Below are 19,271 nucleotides of genomic sequence, written 5' to 3'. Positions count from 1 at the left end.
GATCAAGGCGGCAGGAATATAAAGTTCATCAGACCAAGCTCACGGACATAGTCTTACTATGTTGGTAGAGGTACCCGAGGACCTGGGAACAGCTCTAAATTTTTATTCATTAAAAAAATATAATAAATGATTAATATGTGGACCCAAAGTTAGGGTGAACCAACACAATGAAACTGAAACATCAGTATTTCCTTAGTGTATGCGGAGCAAACTAGAAGCATAAGGAGACTGAAATTCTAGAATGAATTGATCATGGGCTTCTTCAGGGGAACTTTCACCAAGGTTGTGAGAAAGAAATTCATGAGGAGAGCCTCAGCATCCTTGAGTTGCTCTGCGGTGACTTTTCCTAATAGGCCGGAAATGACAGGGGGACCTGCTACCACTGAACGGAATCCCCGAACATAATGGACATGATTGGGTCACAGGGTGATAGGAGCCAAATGCTGGCAATGAATTTCCAAGGATTAGATGGGCGTTGTAACGAACTCAAAATTCACATGGTCAAGCCCTAACCCGCAATGTGACTGTATTTGGAAATAGGAACTTTCAGGAGGTAAATAAGGTTAAATGAGGTCAGAAGGGTGGGCCCTCCTCCAACTGGACTGGTGTCCTTATATGAAGTCAAAGACATACCAGCAATCTCTCTCCGAGTTTGCACAAAGGAAAGACCATGTGAGGACACACTGAGAAGACAGCCATCTACAAGCCAGAAAGAGAGGTCTCATCCGAAACCAGCCCTGCAGGCACCTTGATCTCGGACTTGATTTGTATGAGCTCCCACACTGGAGCCAGTTTTGAATGTAGAGAAGTCCAGCTTCCCTTGAGAAAGACCACTGACATGTTGCCCAAAATTTTATACCATTCTTCTTCCTCCTAGCCTTTCCTAAAAGGAACTGTGTTCTTTCACCAAAGTGACAGTGCATTAGGGAAAAGGAAATAGAATTTTCTGGGATTTCTAGAAAATGACTCAGAGCTGGCATTAAGTCCTAGAGTTAAAAAGCATCACTGCTGTCCGCCAAGCAAGGTAGGGACTCAGTGAAGTTTGCTTCTGGTCCATTTCACTGTGGGCACCGGGGGTCCCTAAACCCACCCTGAGATCATTTCCCTAACTCCAGACAGCAGCTTAACACTGTTTCTTTTATTTATTTTGAGAGAGAGAGCATAGAGGGAGGGGCAGAGGGAGAGAGAGAATCCCAAATAGACTCCTCACTGAACATGGAGCCAGATGTGGAGCTGGATCCCACAACCCTGAGATCATGACCTCAGCCGAAATCAAGATTCAAACGCTTAACCGGCTGAGCCACGCAGGCGCCCCTAATATTGTTCCTATGCCCGATGGAGGGAATGCTATTATGGCAGAAAAGGCCAAGTGGAAGCCACTAGCAATTCCTCTAACTGTGACAATGGTAAACCAAAAGCAACACTGGTATTCTTGGAGGGGTTGCGGAGAGTTGCGCCAACATCAGCGACCAGAAGGATACAGGGGCAGAGATTCCCTCCGAGTCTCCGTTCAGCTGCTTATTCGACTGTCGGTGGGCGACGGAGAACGAGAGTGAGCTAGTACAAAGTCAGTCGCGGGATTATTCCAGCAGCATCTGCTCTTCAGCTGTCACCGGTGGAGGAATGAACACGTGCGCTGGCACCCAGTCCACAGCTACTGACACGGTCTGTGCTGTCTTCTCTGTACGGAACCAGGAAACCATCAGAAGGGGGCTTTCAGCTGAGCCGGCCGCCCACTTTATCTACCCCACCTCACAGTAGAGAACACCCCATCCCGTGTTATAAGTGAGTCACGGAGACCTTTGCCGTGTTACCGTGCTCCAAAGTTGAAAGCTGGTCATTGTTTTACAATCGGACGTTTCAGCAAATGCGTATCATGCAAACCGCTCACAAGGGGAATGGATCTGCCCTTCAGGACGGCTCACTCCTGTCCACCTCATTTGTGCCCCCGTCCCAGTCGTAGTCCGCTCGGGCTGCTGGAACGGAGACTGCACAGACTGGGTGGCTGAAATGGCAGGCATTTACCTCTTGTAGTTCTGGGAGGTGGCAAGCCCAAGCTCAGGCACGTGCAGGGTCTGAGTCTGGTGACAGTCTGCTTCCTGGCTCCTTGAGCGCAGACTTCTCACTGTGTCTTCACATGCAGGAATACGTGAAAGAACTCTCCGCGGTCTCCTTTATACGCACCTTCTCCCACCCTTAGGGGCTCCACGTGGCCTCCTGACCTCATCACCTCCCAAAGGCCCTCCCTCCAAACACCATCATCATATTGGGGATCAGGTTCCAAGATACCAGTTTTGGAGGAACACAAGCAGTAACATCCATCCCCAAAACATCCACTTCCTTTTCTGACTTCAAACTCTGTCCAGAGTAAGTTGATACAGGCATATGGACATCCTGTGCAGGGAGGCCAGTGGCGCAAGGGGTCACAGGCCTGACTGGGGTCACAGGTCACTCCCAGCTGTCTGGTATCTTCCCTCTCTCTTGTGAAAAACATCTTTCTTCCTATATTGTTCAAAGAAGTGATACTGAACCGTGACACTCAATCTGACACTGAAATGCGTTATTTTACAACATTTTGAGGGGAAATTATCCTGAGTTGATTCGACACATCCGGACCTAACACCCCAGGGCAGTCTGGCCCTCTGCTGACCCGGAAGGTCTTCAGAGGCAACAAAGGAGCACCTTCTAAGATTTCTCTTTAGCCCCCATTTCTTCCTGAAATTGAGAAATGACGTTGACTGAGAAAGTCTCTGGGACAAATTTTGAAATCAAAGAAGCTTTAAAGAGAATTATGATAATTTACCAGTCCTTTCTCTACCAACTTTTCCCGTGTTGGGCAGCGTCCACATGCGTTGGGCTTCTCAGGGCTCCCCATCTGGAGAGTCAATTCTGGACGGAAGAGAAAAGAGCACCTCCTGGGGGACGTTGACGGGCCCAAGAACCAGCAGGTTCCCAGTGGCACGGAGTCTGAGAAGCCGTTTGGGATTGAAAAGAATCTGACAAAAAGGTAAACTCCCCAGGAGGAGACAGGAAGGAAGGGATGGGCTGTGACCCCAGGAGGGGACAGGAAGGGAGGGATGGGCTGTGACCCCAGGAGGGGACAGGAAGGGAGGGATGGGCTGTGACCCCAGGAGGGGACAGGAAGGAAGGGATGAGCTGTGACAGCTTTTGGGTGGTGTCCTTTTAAACAAGTGGCCTCCTTTCTCTGTTTTTTCCTTAGGGACTCCTGAATTCCTTGATATAGTAGATGGACTAGGAGAAAATCAAGATCTAGCTAAGAACCACAGACGTTTCAAAGGAGCCTTTAATTTGTGGGTGGACTCAATAATCTTCATCCCAAGATTACTTGAGTCTCCAAAGGGTTCCGGCAAAGGCCTGAGAATCAAACCAATGAAACTGCCCCACAGCTAGCCTTGGTTGGTCCCAGGTCTGTTGCAGAGCTGTGGACTGGGTAAATGGCAAAGCTGGGGATGGGGACTGGAGATCGCCACAGAGTTACGCCACTCAGTGCTCCTTGTCCCTAAAGCCAAGAGAGGATTTCCTGTAAAAACAACTCCTGGAAACTGTACGCTCTAAGGAGGAATACACTCTGGCCCAGACAGAAAATACTACTTTCTCTGCAAAAACAAATTACACACACAAAAAAAAGATTTTGAAGTTGTCACTCCTAGATCCAAAAGAGGAAGTTTAAGCTATTTCAAATTCTGTGAATTTGGACTAAATAGTCCAAGATTGCACCGTGGAGAGAGGACTTCTGCTTTTCCCAGAACACCCTGGAGCAAACCAAGACTGCTCCCCCAAAACCTTTGAAGTCAGCGTGTGCATTCCAGGTCTGGCTGGCCCTGAGCTTCGGGGGCCAGGCTAGAACCCCACACCAGAGCCTTCTTGCCTTGTTACCTCAGACTTCTCAACGACTCCGGACTGATTCCAAATTGTGATTCGCTCCCTCTGGGGCTCCGGGTGAGGCCTCCTTCAGAGCCCTCGTACTGCTGAGTTCCAGAAAAGAAGCTCTCCATTCACCATTCCAGAGGAGGCCTCTGGTAAAAACAGTTTCTGTCCCCTCCCTCCTCATTTATAGTGTTTTCTCAAGCTTCTATTTAATATTTTCTAGTAGGTACATCCAAAGTCTAAAGTGGCAGGCAGTAACTGTCTCCCTCGTGCTCCTGAATAATGCCGTCTCCTCAGACTCTCAACTTGTTACTATTGCCACGAGTTTCCTGATTATCCTTGAGAGATTTTTTTGTAAAATGCATAGATAATCTAACACAAATATACTTCCAGTGGTAGCATTTTATGCAGAGTGCTCTGACCATTGCTTTTATTTTAAAATATATGTATGTACACAGTGATCTTTCTCATTTTCTTTTAAATATGCATAGCACTCCACTGTGTAATCATGGCATAATTTATCTAAGTAAATAATTCTGAATAATTAGGTTTTTCCCGATCTTGTCATCACCATTAACGCTGCAGAGACTAGACTTAAGCCCAATATAAGCTCTCACGTGTGCAAGTATATCCTGTGTATGTGGGGAGGTGCTGTATGGAAGGGTCTATGCGTTTGAAATATTGGTGGGTGCTGACAAATTGTCCTCCACAGCAGCACAGCCTAGTATATTCCGTGGAGAGCACAACTGAATAGGGTGCTGGCCACGCTTAATGCAACTCTTCCCTTCATTTCCTGCGAGCTATGAAGTAATCCATGAAGACTGTAGAAAAATGCTGAAAATCAAGGATTCTCGTGATGCTGGAATATTGCCTCCTCCTGGAGAGGTGAGATTTTGCAGCCTGGGGCCTGGCAGGATGGGGCTGGGTGGAGACACCTGCTGTAGGGGCTTGGGAGTGATTCCCTTCTGAGTCCTGCTTAAAGTAAACGTGCCGAATGAGCAGAAGCAACCAGCCTTAGTAAGAGGGGACTGCAAGAGTCCGGGCCTTGTATGAATGTGTATTTTAATGTATAAACAGCTCCCTTGTGCTGGGCTGTGATGGCCGAGTGGTTAAGGCGTTGGACTCGAAATCCAATGGGGTTTCCCGCGCAGGTTCAAATCCTGCTCACAGCGCTCTGTGATGCTTTTTCTATCCAAGCGACAAAGTGCTCGCCAACAGCTGTATTTTCAGCTCTTCGCGTTATTCCCCAAACTGGAAAGTAGGAAGGCAGCTTCCTCTCCAGCGGTGTGCGCGGATTTCCCCGCCTTTTCTTCAGCACCACACCGTGCGTTTTGCGCATGGATCCTTCTGCAAGCCCCGCACCTGTGAATCCCCGCCCCTGGGCGCGGGCAGTGCTTCCTTGCCCTGGGCAAGCAAAGCCCGAGATTCGGCGCACAGAATTGTGGCTTGTTCTGTATTGGGATTATGAGATCTGGAGGCAGACCCCCGGGGCAAAGAGAACCAGGAAGTTCTGTTCTTAAAACTCACTGAAGTCGCGCGCTAATAGAAATGTAGGTAAGCTTCCTTAAAGAGTTCTCTGGTATTTAAAGAAACAAAAAGGAAAAGCAAGCAAACAAACCTAAAACAGACTGGTGGGAAACATCAGGTCTAAGCTCATAAAGATCCGGTGGTTTGCGCGCCAAGCACTCTTTACAACATCGTCCAGAAAATGAGGAAATCGAAGCAAAGACAACATAGCAATGTGGCCAACGCAGGAAGTCTAGGGGGGCAGGAGTCGGGTGCACCCTGGCTGTCCTGGACCCAAGCCCCCGTGCTTCTGGCTCTCAGAGGGGAGGACCGGCCTCACGTACAGATGCTTCTGTGTTTCCGCGTGTTAATACACCTAGCCGATTTATGTAGCGATGACTGGTAGTCGTGAACTTTATAATTATAAATCCAAACTTCTAAGTTCCTATGTAAATCGGGTTCTTAAAATGTTTACCTTTTTTTGAATTCTTGCCGCCACGTGGCCTCATTTGGGAGGGTGGGTGTTTCCGAAAGCCTCTTCTGCTGCATAGTCTGAAATGCTCTCCTCCAGCACGAGTTAGGGCTCTTTGGAGAATGAGGTGGAAAACAATAACTCAGGAGTGTATTCCAGTTTCCTTGTCATTATACCAAAGTTTTAAGTGATGGGGATCGCTAATAACTGATCCACACATCGCCTCAGTATTAAGTACATAAGAAAATGCGACTGCTGACGGACCAGTGAGCCGACGGCGTAGACTACTGAAGCGCTCACAAGGAGAAACAACAGAAACACACAGGCACGGAAATGAGAAAAAATGCAAGCGACATTCTGTCACACACACGATGTTTCGAGGCAGAAAATCCTTTCAGAAATGATGACCCGGGCTCATCACAAGTGCACTCCTTAACCCCCGGCACCTAGTCCGCCCCTGAGCACCGGGAATGTGTGGGAGTGTTGGGCCGCTAGATTGAACACCTAAAACTAATGTAACAGTGGGTGTTAACTAACTGGGATTAAAATTAAAACTTCAAAAAAAGAAAAAAAAAAAGAAATGTAACTGTTTTACCGGAATGTAACGCAGGCAAGCTAACCCCAATCAGTCAGCTTTACCCGAACCCACAGGTCTTTCTTGTTCTACTCACTTCTGCCTGCGTCACAAAGCAACTGTGTTCTCAGTGATTCTAATGAATAATGAATAGTCAACGCCCTTGAAAGCAGGGGGCCAGTGGCGCAATGGATAACGCGTCTGACTACGGATCAGAAGATTCTAGGTTCGACTCCTGGCTGGCTCGGACTTCCTTTTCTTTCTCGTAAGAATGTCTTTCTGTGTTTCTTCAAGTTGGTAAGAGAAACGAACTGTCAAAGTGCTTGGAAAGTAACTGTCAAAGTGCTTGGAAAGTAATTCATCCGATCGGGCTCCTCTCCTGGGTGGCAGCCTTGGCTCTCTGGTAAATTGGAATGAATGCTCAAATTGTCCCTCTTCCGCGAGGTCCTTTTGCCACACTGACGCTTGACTGAAAGATCTTTGGAAGGACAGCTTCAAGAACCCAATGAGGTGTATGATTCGGCCATAAAAAGGAATGTTCTGAAAGGTGCCACAAGCTGGCGGAACCTTGAAGACATCTGCAGAGAGGAGCCAGACGCAAAAGGCCACGTGGTATATTCCATTTGTGGGCAATGCCCAGAGTAGGCACACCCTCAGAGAAGGTAGCTGCCGGGAGCTGGGAAAGGTGGAGAGGGAACGGAATTTGCTGGGGGGGGTGATGGAAGTGTTTTGCAGTTAGATGACGGTGACGGTCGCACAACTCCGGATGCACTAAAAACCACTGAATTGTACAGTTTTCTGTGAATTTTATGGTACATAAATTATACCTTAATATTTAAAAATCAAAGAAGGGTCAAAGGAAAAAAAAACAATACAATCCAGTATTTTCTTCACGGAGTTTTCCGCCGTGGGGCAGGGCTCTGTCTCCCGCACACTTTCTGTCCGGAGCATCGGTCCCAGAGGAAGGCGAAGGGACCTCCATCCCCTGGAGACACGCTGAACCAAGAAGGACGCGGCTGTGGACGAACGCAACCAGAGCCTCGCTTAGACCCTCAGTTCGCCGATCTCCGCGAAGATCCACGTTCACATCCACGAAAGCCACTCGGCCTCCTTGTCCCGCCCCGCCGTGTCCCCCGCAGCGCCGCCTCCCCGCGGAGGGCTGATCCTCGGAAACTTTGGGGTCGTGAAGGGTCCCAGACAGAAGGGGAGCCGACGGGAGGGCGAGGACGCGAGGGAGATGAGGGAGCCGCAGCCTCTGGCGGGGCCTCTCCAGACAGGGGGCCTCCTCGACAGGTGCTCGTGCGCGCGACTTGGGGGGGGGGGGCGGTGGGACGCAAACGGAGCCGAAGCGGGGGGGGGGGGGGCACAGACGAGCAGAAGAGACCTTCCCGTGCGGGTGCACACGTCTTCATCTCACGAGAAGGGGCTGGCGCTGGACACGGGCGTTGACGAGGACGCAGGGGAGCCGGCCGCGCGTCGGGGCTAGCTGGGCGCACGGTCTGTTGGGCTGGAAGCGACTTAGAGGTGGGGAAGGACGAAGAACGGTCCAGAGGATCCGGACTTTCCTGCAGGAAATGCGCTCAGATTTCGGCGCGCAGGAGAACCACTGGGGGGTGAAAGGCAGTTTTCTGGGCCCGACCCCCAGAGCTCCGCGCGGGTTCCTGGGTGCAGCGGTGAACTGGGGCGGGGGTGCTGGGCCAGGGCCCCGCGGACCCCGCTGCACCGCCCGACCCTCCGGCTCTTGCAGCTGACGGTCACGCAGCTTCCACGCAGCTTCCACGGTAGACCCGCAGAAACGGCGTCCGTACTGTGCCTTAGGCCGCGAGCCTCGAGCCACGTAAGTCAGTTTTTCCAGGGTAATTAATTTTAAGGTAACCGACCGTTTCTACTCTCGAGACTTTTGTTTTCAAGATTTCTGTTAAAACGTGTAAATTTCATCGAATACTTTTTCCCCCCTTTTTGGTGGCTTGTTTTAGAAAGAAGTCCATGTCCACCTCCCCGTCAAACAAACAAAACCTCAAGGAGAAAACGTTGGCTTTTTTTTTTTTTTAAATCTGCAGGTTGGAAAATTCTCTTCCCCATAAAAACATGTCAACAGAGATTATTTTGTGAAGAGCATTTTTTCGTTTTCCCCCAGAATGTTCTAAAGCCGCACTGTCTAGAACAATAGCCATTAACACGTTTTTAAAACTTAATTCCCCCAAAAACTGTGCAATTTCTTATTCACAGTTTTTTTTAAATTGATTCCATGTTGGGTTATAATACTTGGGATAAAAGCATTATAATTAATTACACTTGTTTATTTATACTTTTTAAATATGGCTACTTGAAAAACTGAAATTACTTATTCAATACTTTTAAGTCTCAGATCTTGTGCTTATTCATGTGGTAACATCAGTCAAGTGCCATCAGTTTGCCAGGATGTGGTTCTCCAGGGCAGACTCCGTGGAGCTGTCACGTTCCGCAGAATCGGTTTTTTACTCCAAAAAATGCATGTATTCTTCTCCAACAGCAATTCCTAGTGTGTGAAAATGAAAAATTTTCAAACTATATTTCTTTACCTGCTTTTTTTTTTTTCCCCTATGCAAGAGGGTTCTGTGAGTCTTCTGGTGAAAGCACCTGCTTAGTAAACAGAAGATCCTGGATTGCAATTTGGTGACGCTCTGTCTGCAGGCTTTGTCATTTAAAACAGTTAGTCCTAGTTTGGTTGAAGACAGTTTGAAGGCTTTATTCTTGATGAGACCTGAGTTACTCAATTGTTATATGGCAGGGAAGACTAAAAGCCTGATGTTGACTTTATAGATGTCTTCACTTTCAGAAGGTGGCTGTAATAGAAATTTTCAAAGAAGAGACAGAGCAACTGCATGGAATGCGTAAAGATTTGCATGAAAAAACTCACTCCTCACAGCTCATGACCGAAGCACCATAAACTGTTACTTGGACACCAAAAAATTCAGAATTCTCATCTGATGACAATGCCCCTCTCCTGTGCAATGAGATTATCAGTGGTTTGCTTTGCAATAATTGGATGTCGTGTCTTTGACCTCTGACGTTATCATCTGAGAGCTTGTAATAAGAGCTCCAGCAGATACTGGAAACCATGTTTTTTATTTTATATGATCCGCACAACTGCTCTTAATTCTTTTTGCATTCTGGAAGAGTCACTGTACGTGATGTCCAGCAACTGTTTGTAAATGGATCAGGGAATATCCAGTTTCCTTTCTCCACGTTTTTGGAAGTCAGTACAACAGACCAGACACTAGAGCCCAGGGGGGTAGGAGCTCCTGGACCCAGAAAGTAAACCCCTTCCTCCCACACTGTCCTTCCCCTCTACTGTCAGAATTTCAGTGCCCACAGGTACAAGGAAAAAATTTTAAGGCCCAGATCCTTTTTCAAAAAGCTGTCTAAAAGGATGAATTTGAGGCTGAGAAGTGTGTGGGGAAAAAAAAAAAGTTGTTTTTTTCCTCCTGTATGTTTCCTTTACTCCTTACACAGAACCCTTTACACTTGGGGTCACCAGATGTGTGGGGTCTTTCCTCCCACCAAGCAATTCTTCAACACCCGCTGATGTCTTGGATTTAACTCAATTCGGAGACTCTCTATCTGCAGATCGTGTCAGATCCCACAGGTTACGGGTTCAGTCTCACGAGACCACACTCACTTCGGACGCCCACGGCAGCTAGTCCGCCCCAATGACCCACAACTGTGTCCAACTTGGCAACAAACTGGAGGTTCCCAGGAGCTCCTCCCCCTTGGATTCCATTTTCTGCTAGAACGGGTCACAGAACTCAGGGGAACACTTCCATACACCTAGCAGTTCATTACCAGCTCTGATAACAGAAGAGGATGAACAGCACATGGAGACATGCCTCGGGTATGGTTGGAGAGCCTCTCGAGCCCAGGAGGGACGGTCCCTCGGGAGCTGGAGCACATCACCCTCCCACTACTTTGGGTTTGGACCTCCCGGTGAGGTGAGTTCACAACCTGGAAGCTCTCTGAATCCCATACTTCTGGGATTTTTATGGAGACCTCATCATGTGGTGACTGATCGTTAACTCTTCTTTCTTCTTCCTTCTTGAGAGAACTGGGGGCAGGGCAGAGCATTCCAAGTTTCTAGTCATGGCTTGGTCTTTCTGGTGACCTTCATCCAGGAGCCACGAGGAACCCACCGCAGTCACCTCAGTAGAACGAAAGACACTCCTATCACCCAGGAAACTACAGGAAAGTCATCTCTCTCTAGACCCAAGACCAGGAAAAGAGCAGCCTAGCAACCCAGACAATGTTCAGACAGTAACACTCTACTCCAACAACACACCACAGAAAACAGCATCCCAAAGCCCTACTCATCACCATCTGAAAAGGCCCAGCGGAGAGCTTAGACCCCCACTTTGACCAGCAGTGAGGGTGGTGTCCCAGAAGGCCAAGTGCAAGGCTGGCAGTATCAAGGCGCATTGCCCAACCCCCACTCCCACCTCCAATTCCTGCCAGACCAGCTCAGGGCATTTGGGTGGAGCTCTTAAAGGGGAATTTCACTTTTGGTTGACATGGCTGGGCCATTTGGTTGGTAAAATCTTTCCTGTCGGCATCCATACGTGGGATGGGCAGATTTTCGGAAACGAATCTTCCAGTCTACCGCAGGATATTATAGTCCTGACTATGAACGCGAGCCAGGATAAGGTAGAATGGTTTGCAGTGGCATACACCTTTCAGATGTGTTAGTGTCTTCCAGACGGGTGGGCTTCTGTCTTATTCACTTCATGAAATCATCCTCCAGATACTCTGCCAGTTTGGAGGGGTAACCCCCCCATATCTTGAAGCTGAGGGAAAGGTTCTACAGCTCAAAATTCCTTAAAAGTGACATTCAAATAAATTTTATTCTTTGCCTTACTTTCACTGTCTGTGTAGAAATACCTGTAGCCAACAATTTTTTTTTTTAATTTAGGGGGTTGGTTTCCACAAGAAGTTATATTTTTATTTAGCTTTTCCCAATTCCGGCTTAGAACAAACCATCCTGTGTATCTTGCTAGTCCTTCTGCCATTTGGTTTTCAGAATTTTGGTGCTAGTTCTTTACTTTCCCATTATTGTCTTTGTGTGTGTATGCCTTCAAAACACCCCTTTCTTTCTTTCTTTCTTTTTTTAGTGGATTTTTGGGGAGAGAGACATCAAATGCCCACCTTCAATATGCCATCATTACAAGCAGATCTATCTCTCACTTGCTGTGAGTTCTCATCATGCGAGATACCCAGAAGAGCAATAAAATAATATCATAGACGATGAATAGTATGACATCACTGATGTCCAGATGACAGTGCTACAGGACCCCAGCTCCCAGCTCGCAGGACGAAAGCTGGAAAGAGTGATCTTAATCTTCTGTGAACCCATGAGAGAGCCGAGGTCTCAGAGCAACCGAATAGTTTGAAATCTAAGGAAAACAGTGCTTCCAAGTAGAAATGGGACATGAACACTGGTCACCCAAAAGCTGTGGGGTGAAGATGGGGCCTCCATGCAAGAGGGTAAGAAAAATCCAGCTAAAAGCCATCATTTTCTAATGAATTGCTAAAGTCCAGATGTGGGCCAGCAGGGGTATATTGGAGGGGGGTTGCACACGCTTCACTGAGCACCTACAAGAAAGGCTGGGACAAGGGAAGAGAGCGGAGAAAGCTTCCAGCAGTCCAGGCCTGACAGAGGGGAGCGTCAGCCCCCAAATAAAGAAGTCCTAAACACTGAGGGGGAAGTGGCAAATACTGTTAGAAACTGAAAAAGTATAAGAGAATAAAAATCTCTCCCTTGGGGGAGTGTCAGAAAACCACATTGAGCCCAGAATACTAGAGAATGCCATCTCCCGGGGCGGGGGGAGTAGGCTGACTAAGAAAGTGAGACCTCAGGGATCCAGGGTCACAGAGTGTCACAAGTCTGGGGCTGACCTGTGACAGAAAGCCTCTTGCACAGCCCCCTAGACTAGCAGGCACTAGCTACTGAGAAACAGAAGGGTAGCCCTGGGGGAAGGCAAGACATCCGAGGAGAGAAACCCTCTCTGAAACTCACGCAGAGAAGGCCTAACGCTGAGAGCAGCACGAAACCACTGAAGTGGCACCCCAACAAATTCAACCTCACCCTAAACCCAGATATGCCCAAGGAATTTAAAGCCAGGGAAGGAGATCATAGCAACGATAAAACACAAACGTATCTCGAGCACTGCCGAAATGGATCAACCTCACACATCAACGGCCTGGTAAAAGGGACACACCGTCTCCAGCCTAAATACGACTTGCCTCACGGCTACCATCCTAGCGCTACGTCTGGAGCTAATGAAATCTATGAGACACTCATAAACGCGAGAAGAAACTGTGCACTGTCGAGAGAAAAAGCAATCAACAAAGTGAGATTCAGAGATGTCCCACAGAACGGAACTGTCAGAAAGGGAATTTCAAATACCCATGAGTGTTACGTTGGAGGCTGTAGTGGAAAAGCTGGACCACATCCATCAGCAGATGAGAACCCTCAGTAGATTGTTGGAAACCGAAAGTCAAGTGGATATGCTAAATTGAACAAAAAAACCCCATACACGGGGTAACAGAGTTACAGAATGCCTCTAATGGCTCACCAGTAGGCTCCACAGATCTGAGGGGAAATTGAAGGAGCGTCAATAGGATCTCCCCAACCTGAAACACCAAGGGAAAAAAAGATTGGGGGAAAAAAAAAGATCATTGAAGAGTTGCTGCTTAATGTCAAGTGGTCATATGAAAGAATATTCAGTTATGTTTATAACTGAAATCCCAGAGGCAAAGAAAGAGACAAGAACAGAAAAAATATCTGAAGAGATAATGACTGAATATTTTCCCAAAACAATGAAATCACACCACAGCTCCAAGACCAGAGAACCCTCAGCATTTTATACAGGGGGGAAACCCTATTTACCTCCTATTCAAACTGCTGAAAACAAATAAAAGAGAGAGACTACTGAAGGCAAAGAACAAAATACATATTATATATAGCTGAAAAGGAGAAAAGTTACAGCAGACTTCTCACCAGAAATTACGTACATCGCAAGACAAGGGAGTGACACTTCCAAGTGATGAGAGATCAAAAACCATAATAATTTTTAAAACCCCCAAAACTGTTAACCCTTAATTCCCTACCAAGCAGAGAATATTTTCAGAAATGAAGAAGATAGGAAGATATGTCCAGACAAACAAAATCTGGCAGACTCGCACCACAGGGAACGTGTGAAGGAATTCAGGAAGAAGGAACAGGAGGCACGAGACATACGGAGGACTGGCCATCCACAGCAGTGGCTACAATGCAGGCGCACAGAAAGCACAGTTGCCCCAACTGCCATCACTCTCCACAGGACCGACTGCATAAAGCAGACGTAGTGACGGGCTGTACAGCAGACACGAAAACAAACATATGACAACGGTAACACGGAACAGAGAGGGCTGGTCTAATGTGGCAAGCTGCTCGCGGACACAGGCAGCCGCATGATGTGAACTGAAAGGAGACCTGGACTGATTGTCAGTGTGTATAGAAAACCCGAGGGAAACCAGTCCAGATCGTTTTAAAAGACATGAAATACAATAAGATAATAGTGAAGATAAAATTAAACCATGTAAAATGCTCATAAATTTCAAAGACAGGAAGAAAGATAAAGGAAAGGAACACCTAGAAATAATTTAAGACAGTGGATTTTAAAAGCAATATGTGACGACATTATATGTAGATTACCTGAATGCACCAGTGATAGTTTGTCAAGTTTTGGCTAATAAAAGCTTAGGTCCGGCTGCAGTGCTGGACCAAGTCCCAGCTCTTAACAAGGGAATTCTAATCTCACATAAAGCACACCTACCAGGAGTGGGGTTCGAACCCACGCGGGCACACGCCCATTGGATCTTAAGTCCAACGCCTTAACCACTCGGCCATCCCGGTGGCACAGATAAGCTCTCTTGTCAAAATTACTAAATTAGAATTCATTAGAATTCCTAGTCCCTAGAAGGTTATGAATATACCTGGGAAATCTGGGACCAGGCTTTAATGTGTGGGGAGGAAACAAGTCCTTATAATGCTTCTTGAGGAAAAAAAAAAAAAACTAACAAAAATGTTTATTTTCAACAGCTATTCTAATCACTAATTTGTACCATACATTATAGTGGGTGTTAGGGCAAGACAAACATCCCAGATCTCGCGGACTCGCATGAAAATGAGAAACATTATGAAAGAAAAGGCGCATGATGCTGCCAGAATACTCACGTTGTCAGAGTTAACTCACTCTGTCACCACTTATGCTCAAGAGAAGACCCTTCTTTTAGTGGATTTGGAAAGAAAACCAAAAAGGAAAGGGAGTAAGAGGTGGCGAGAATGCAGGCGCGTGAACTATGTCTCATAACTCTACAACGGTGCTGTCTACACTGCTCATTACTGATCAGGTTTGCCTGCTGAATCTAAGCCCCAATCCAAACCCATTGACTCTGACTGTTCAGGTGAGGGTTTGGGGTCTGGAACCAGAGAACAGTTAATATTGAGACAAACCACCCTTGGAGGAAGTTTAGGAAACCCTACTGCACACATACGGAGTTTGGAGTTTAACACGTGATGCTGCTTTTAATAAGGAAGTCTCCTAACCAAGAATTCTAACACTCCACTAATGAACTCTCTTTCCTGAGTACCTACTATGTGCTAGGCACTGAGTCAGGTGCACGTAATCTACTAAGTCAGTAAGACACTCAGACACTTCCGTCAAGGGACCGAGTTTAAGAACTCATTAAAGCGGGTTCCAGATGTGCATCTGGGGGGTTGTACGGAAAGTTTGTGAGGGCTTCTAGAATCCCCGACAGGTTCCTTTTTCTCCACAATCCTGCCAACACTTATTAGTTCTTATCTTTTTCATAATAACCATTCTGGCAGGCGTGAGGTGATAGCTTATGGTGGTTTTGATTCGCATTTCCCTGACGATGAGCGATGCTGGGCATCGTTACATGTGTCTGTTGCCATCGGGGTGTCGTCTTCGGAGACATGTCTCTTCAGATCGTCTGCCCACTTCGTTTCTTTGTTATTAGTTGTATGAGTTCTTTTATAATTTTTTTGGATATTCACCCCGTATCAGATATGTGGTCTGCAAGTATTTTCTTGCATTCCGTAGGTTAGTTGACGTTTGCCTTTGCTGTGCAGAAGACTGTAATTTGGGGCCGCCTGGGTGGCTCAGTCGTTAAGCGTCTGCCTTCGGCTCGGGGCGTGATCCTGGCGTTATGGGATCGAGCCCTACATCAGGCTCCTGCGCTGGGAGCCTGCTTCTTCCTCTCCCACTCCCCCTGCTTGTGTTCCCTCTCTCACTGACTGTTTCTCTCTGTCAAATTAATAAATAAAATCTTAAAAAAAAAAAAGATTTTAATTTGATGCAGTCCTACTTATTTTTTATTTTGTTGCCTCTATTATTGTGATTCTTAACACAGAGTAGAATCATCTATCACGTTTCTAAAATATACTTAACTAGAGAGTGTAAATACCTAAATCTAAGAGGTAAAAATTAATAGAAATGTACGTAGAGAGACGTCTTTGTGACCCGGAGGTCAGATAGGACTTAAACAAAAATTCTAAACGCACAAACAGTTGGTACAATTACTTCATCCAAATCAAAAGTATGTCCAGTAAAGGCCACAATGGAAAAGTCAATGGACATGTGTGAGTAAAGTGGAAGATATCTGAAACACTGAACAATGACAGCTTCGTCCAGGTTATGCAGTAAGAGGCCATGAAAATCAGCAAAATCAGCAGAAAATTCAGCATAAAATGGGTAAAGAAAAGGAACAGGATGCTGATCAAAGCCAAGATAAAGAAGCATCTGAAAAGGTTAACAAAGATTTAAAACATTTTCTATCATTAGTTATGTACAAGCTCACAAAATACAATATTCCTCTTTCCACAGTGAGTTTGCAGAATCGGAAGCCTGGATGTGTCCATTACTGCGGGTGTGAGGCTATCGGAATCCACGCGTCCTGCTGATGGAGGTTTACGTGGATGCCAGTCTAATAATGTTAACTCAAGATGAACCAGATCCAACGATCCAGATATTCTGCTCCTGGGTGTATACGGTCCCCACTCCTCATCACCCGCCCCAAAATCTCCGAGGCACAGATCGAGTCATATGTGGATGTTAACTGCAGCATTATTTTTGGTCCTTCAGAATCAGACTCCACCTTGACTCCGTCATTGGTAACAGGGAATAGACGACGGCTAGTGGACGGCTAGTTGTGGTAAATGCATGATAACGAGCGTTATGAAACTATGAGATGTAACAGACTAGATGTTCATGTAACAGCACTCGTGAACCTTAAAAAGACAGGTTTTTAAAAAGATGCCTAATAAACTTTTTTCCTTCATTACAGTAATCATTCTGCTCCCTGGTTTTCAAAATCCTGCTGTTGCTCTCCATTTTTCACCTTTTGTCCTTACGCATGTTTGCCTTCACACACCCCTAATGCCCTTTCTAGCGTAGTTTGGGGTATAGAGAAAGCAAATGCTGTGCTTAATTTTCCATAATTTTAATCAGGTCCATCTCTGACTGACTATGATTTTTCATCACAATGGAACCCAAAGGGTTCCTAAGATAGTGGGTGGTGATATATTGGGATCAAAATACTACAGGCTAGAGAAGAATTTTTTATGTCAGATTTCCCCATTTCTCATTTCACCACTGACCATTTCCATCTAATGAGGTTAAGCTAAAGGAATAAATGTCATTTAGGACATAATCAGAACTTCATCTGCAAGCTGCTTGCTACTTCTGATGACTCTTCCGAAATTCGGACACAGGCTGACCCAGCCACCACTATCCTTCCTCTGGGACTCCTTGCTGGTGATTAGCCCATGAATTAATTTTTTTCTTCCTTGTTCTTTAAATTTTCCGAAACCCCTCCAGGTGATTTGTTTCTTGCCATACCTCTTTGCACGAGCACCGACCCTGTCTTCCGTTTTCAAACCTCAAGAAAGTGTGTTATTTAGGAGTGTTAAAAGCAGGTGTCTGAATGAATCTCACCACGACCAAGATCCTGACGGGCTGCCAGCAGGAGGAAAAAACAGTCAAGTGGGTGTCCTGTCTGATGAGATTTCAATTCTCCAGATCTTTCAGCTTCAAAAAGAAAGGAGCCCATGAGGCCTTTTGTCCCCTTGGCAGGGAGAAGAACGTTTGACATTTCTCAGGAGTCTGCCTGCAACCCCCCACCCCCTCCGTGTCTGCAAAGTAACGGGGGCTCTGGGGGAAACACTGGCCTGGCTATGAACTGTCCAGCTCAGACACTGTGGATTCTAAGAATCACAAAGTGTGGAGGGGAAAAGAGTGCCTCCACCAAGAATACAGCCTCAAGGGAAGGATAAATTTAAGGTTAATTTTAACTAATTTGAGAATGAAAAGTCCCTGAGGCCATGGGTTTCCGTAGTGTAGTGGTTATCACGTTCGCCTAACACGCGAAAGGTCCCCGGTTCGAAACCGGGCGGAAACAAGATGCTTGTCTTTTTCCCATAAATTCTACATTTTGTTCCAGAAATTTTCTACCTAAATTTACCTACTTTTCTACCAAGTCTCAAATGTTCGCGCTCCCTTTGCAGCCCAAAACTTTAAGTCACAAGAATTACATTGTATAACAAGAGCAGAGCTGAGACTTGCTTCCTCTCCCCATCAACAACTGACCGCGTCGCACCCTCCCGCTGGGGTCGGGGAGGGCTCTGCGCTGGGCGGCCGAGGCTTCAGCAAAGGCCTGGTCGGCATCCTCTCGGGGCAGAAACGACAGGGAACAGCCCTAAACTGGGAGCATGGCTGGTGTATGCCAGGAGGGTCAAGAAGCCCACTGCAGCCGAGGGAGCCCAGCAGAGAGTAGCTCCGGGAGGAGGCCGACGGTGGCGGAAAGGAGCCGACAGGTCAGTACAGCCTTCTCGGTGCACTGTTCAGGACTTCAGCCTTCACTCTGATCAAACAGGAAGACGCTGGATTTCAGGCAGTGAACTGGCTCCACAGGTCTTCAGTTGTTTAGAAGGACCCCTCTGGCAGATCTGTGGAGAGTACGTTGTGTGGAGAAAAGAATGGAAGCAAGATCTGTGAAGTCCCTTTCGTCGTGCTGCGTATCAGAGAGAACTGTGGCGTGGACAGGACGGTGGCAGCTGAGTTGGTGAAAAGTAGTTAGAGTCTAGATATATTTTAAAGACAGAGCAAAAGAAATTCCTGAGAAAATGGATGTGAAGAGTGAAAAAAGTGGAATCAGTAACGACTTTGAGGGTTTTCTTCAGGAAGGATGGAGTTGCCGTTGACTGAAATGAGGAAGACTGGATGGAACAGCATTACTGGGGGGGAAAGTGGGAGTTCTGTTTTAGACATGCTAACGTCTAGATGCCTGGTATACAGCACTCAGGGTCATGCTAAGGAACCAGTTGAATATACAGCCCAGAGTTCAACGGAGTGGTCTAGACTATAGATACGAGCTTGAGTTGTAGTCATTATTTAAGCCATGAGAACAGATGAAATCACCAAGAAATGAGTGTTTATCAAGAAGAGGTCCGAGGACCAAACCCTGAGACATTCCATTATAGAAGAGGGTGGGTCAGAAGAGGGGAAACAAAGGATATTGGGAAGAAGCAGCCAGGGAGGTAGAAAGACAGCCAGGACAGCAGTGTCTTGAAAGTCAAATAAAGAAAATATTTTAAGAAGGATGAGGTGCCTATGGCCCCTGAGAAGTGAAGGACTTAGAAGTGATTATTACTTTTAGACACTTAGAGGTCATTGGTGATCTTGGCAAGAAGCTTCCACGAGGTAGTGGCGCCAAAACCCCAGATGCAGTGGGTCTGAA

The 19,271-nt window shown here is 46.7% G+C and overlaps 1 long non-coding RNA gene and 4 other non-coding genes across 5 annotated transcripts in view; 3 read left to right on the top strand and 2 right to left on the bottom strand.

Moving 5' to 3' along the window:
* Positions 1-1,126: 1,126 nt before the first annotated feature.
* LOC130542247 (uncharacterized) overlaps positions 1,127-19,271 on the bottom strand; it is a 27,204-nt gene continuing 9,059 nt past the window's right edge. The window contains exon 2 of the long non-coding RNA XR_008956673.1: positions 1,127-5,979. This is a non-coding gene — a long non-coding RNA (uncharacterized LOC130542247). The remainder of the gene's footprint in view (positions 5,980-19,271) is intronic.
* On the top strand, positions 4,980-5,060 carry TRNAS-CGA (transfer RNA serine (anticodon CGA)). The gene has a single exon. It is a non-coding gene; the product is annotated as a tRNA-Ser (tRNA).
* Positions 6,615-6,687, top strand: TRNAR-ACG (transfer RNA arginine (anticodon ACG)). Its single transcript has one exon. It is a non-coding gene; the product is annotated as a tRNA-Arg (tRNA).
* Positions 14,285-14,367, bottom strand: TRNAL-UAA (transfer RNA leucine (anticodon UAA)). Its single transcript has one exon. It is a non-coding gene; the product is annotated as a tRNA-Leu (tRNA).
* TRNAV-AAC (transfer RNA valine (anticodon AAC)) lies at positions 17,861-17,933 on the top strand. Its single transcript has one exon. It is a non-coding gene; the product is annotated as a tRNA-Val (tRNA).

This window comes from Ursus arctos, unplaced genomic scaffold (assembly GCF_023065955.2).
Source record: "Ursus arctos isolate Adak ecotype North America unplaced genomic scaffold, UrsArc2.0 scaffold_31, whole genome shotgun sequence".
Classification (NCBI taxonomy): Eukaryota; Metazoa; Chordata; class Mammalia; order Carnivora; family Ursidae; genus Ursus; species Ursus arctos.
The sequence above is the reverse complement of the archived record's forward strand: the minus strand, read 5'-3'. Positions and strand labels throughout refer to the sequence as shown.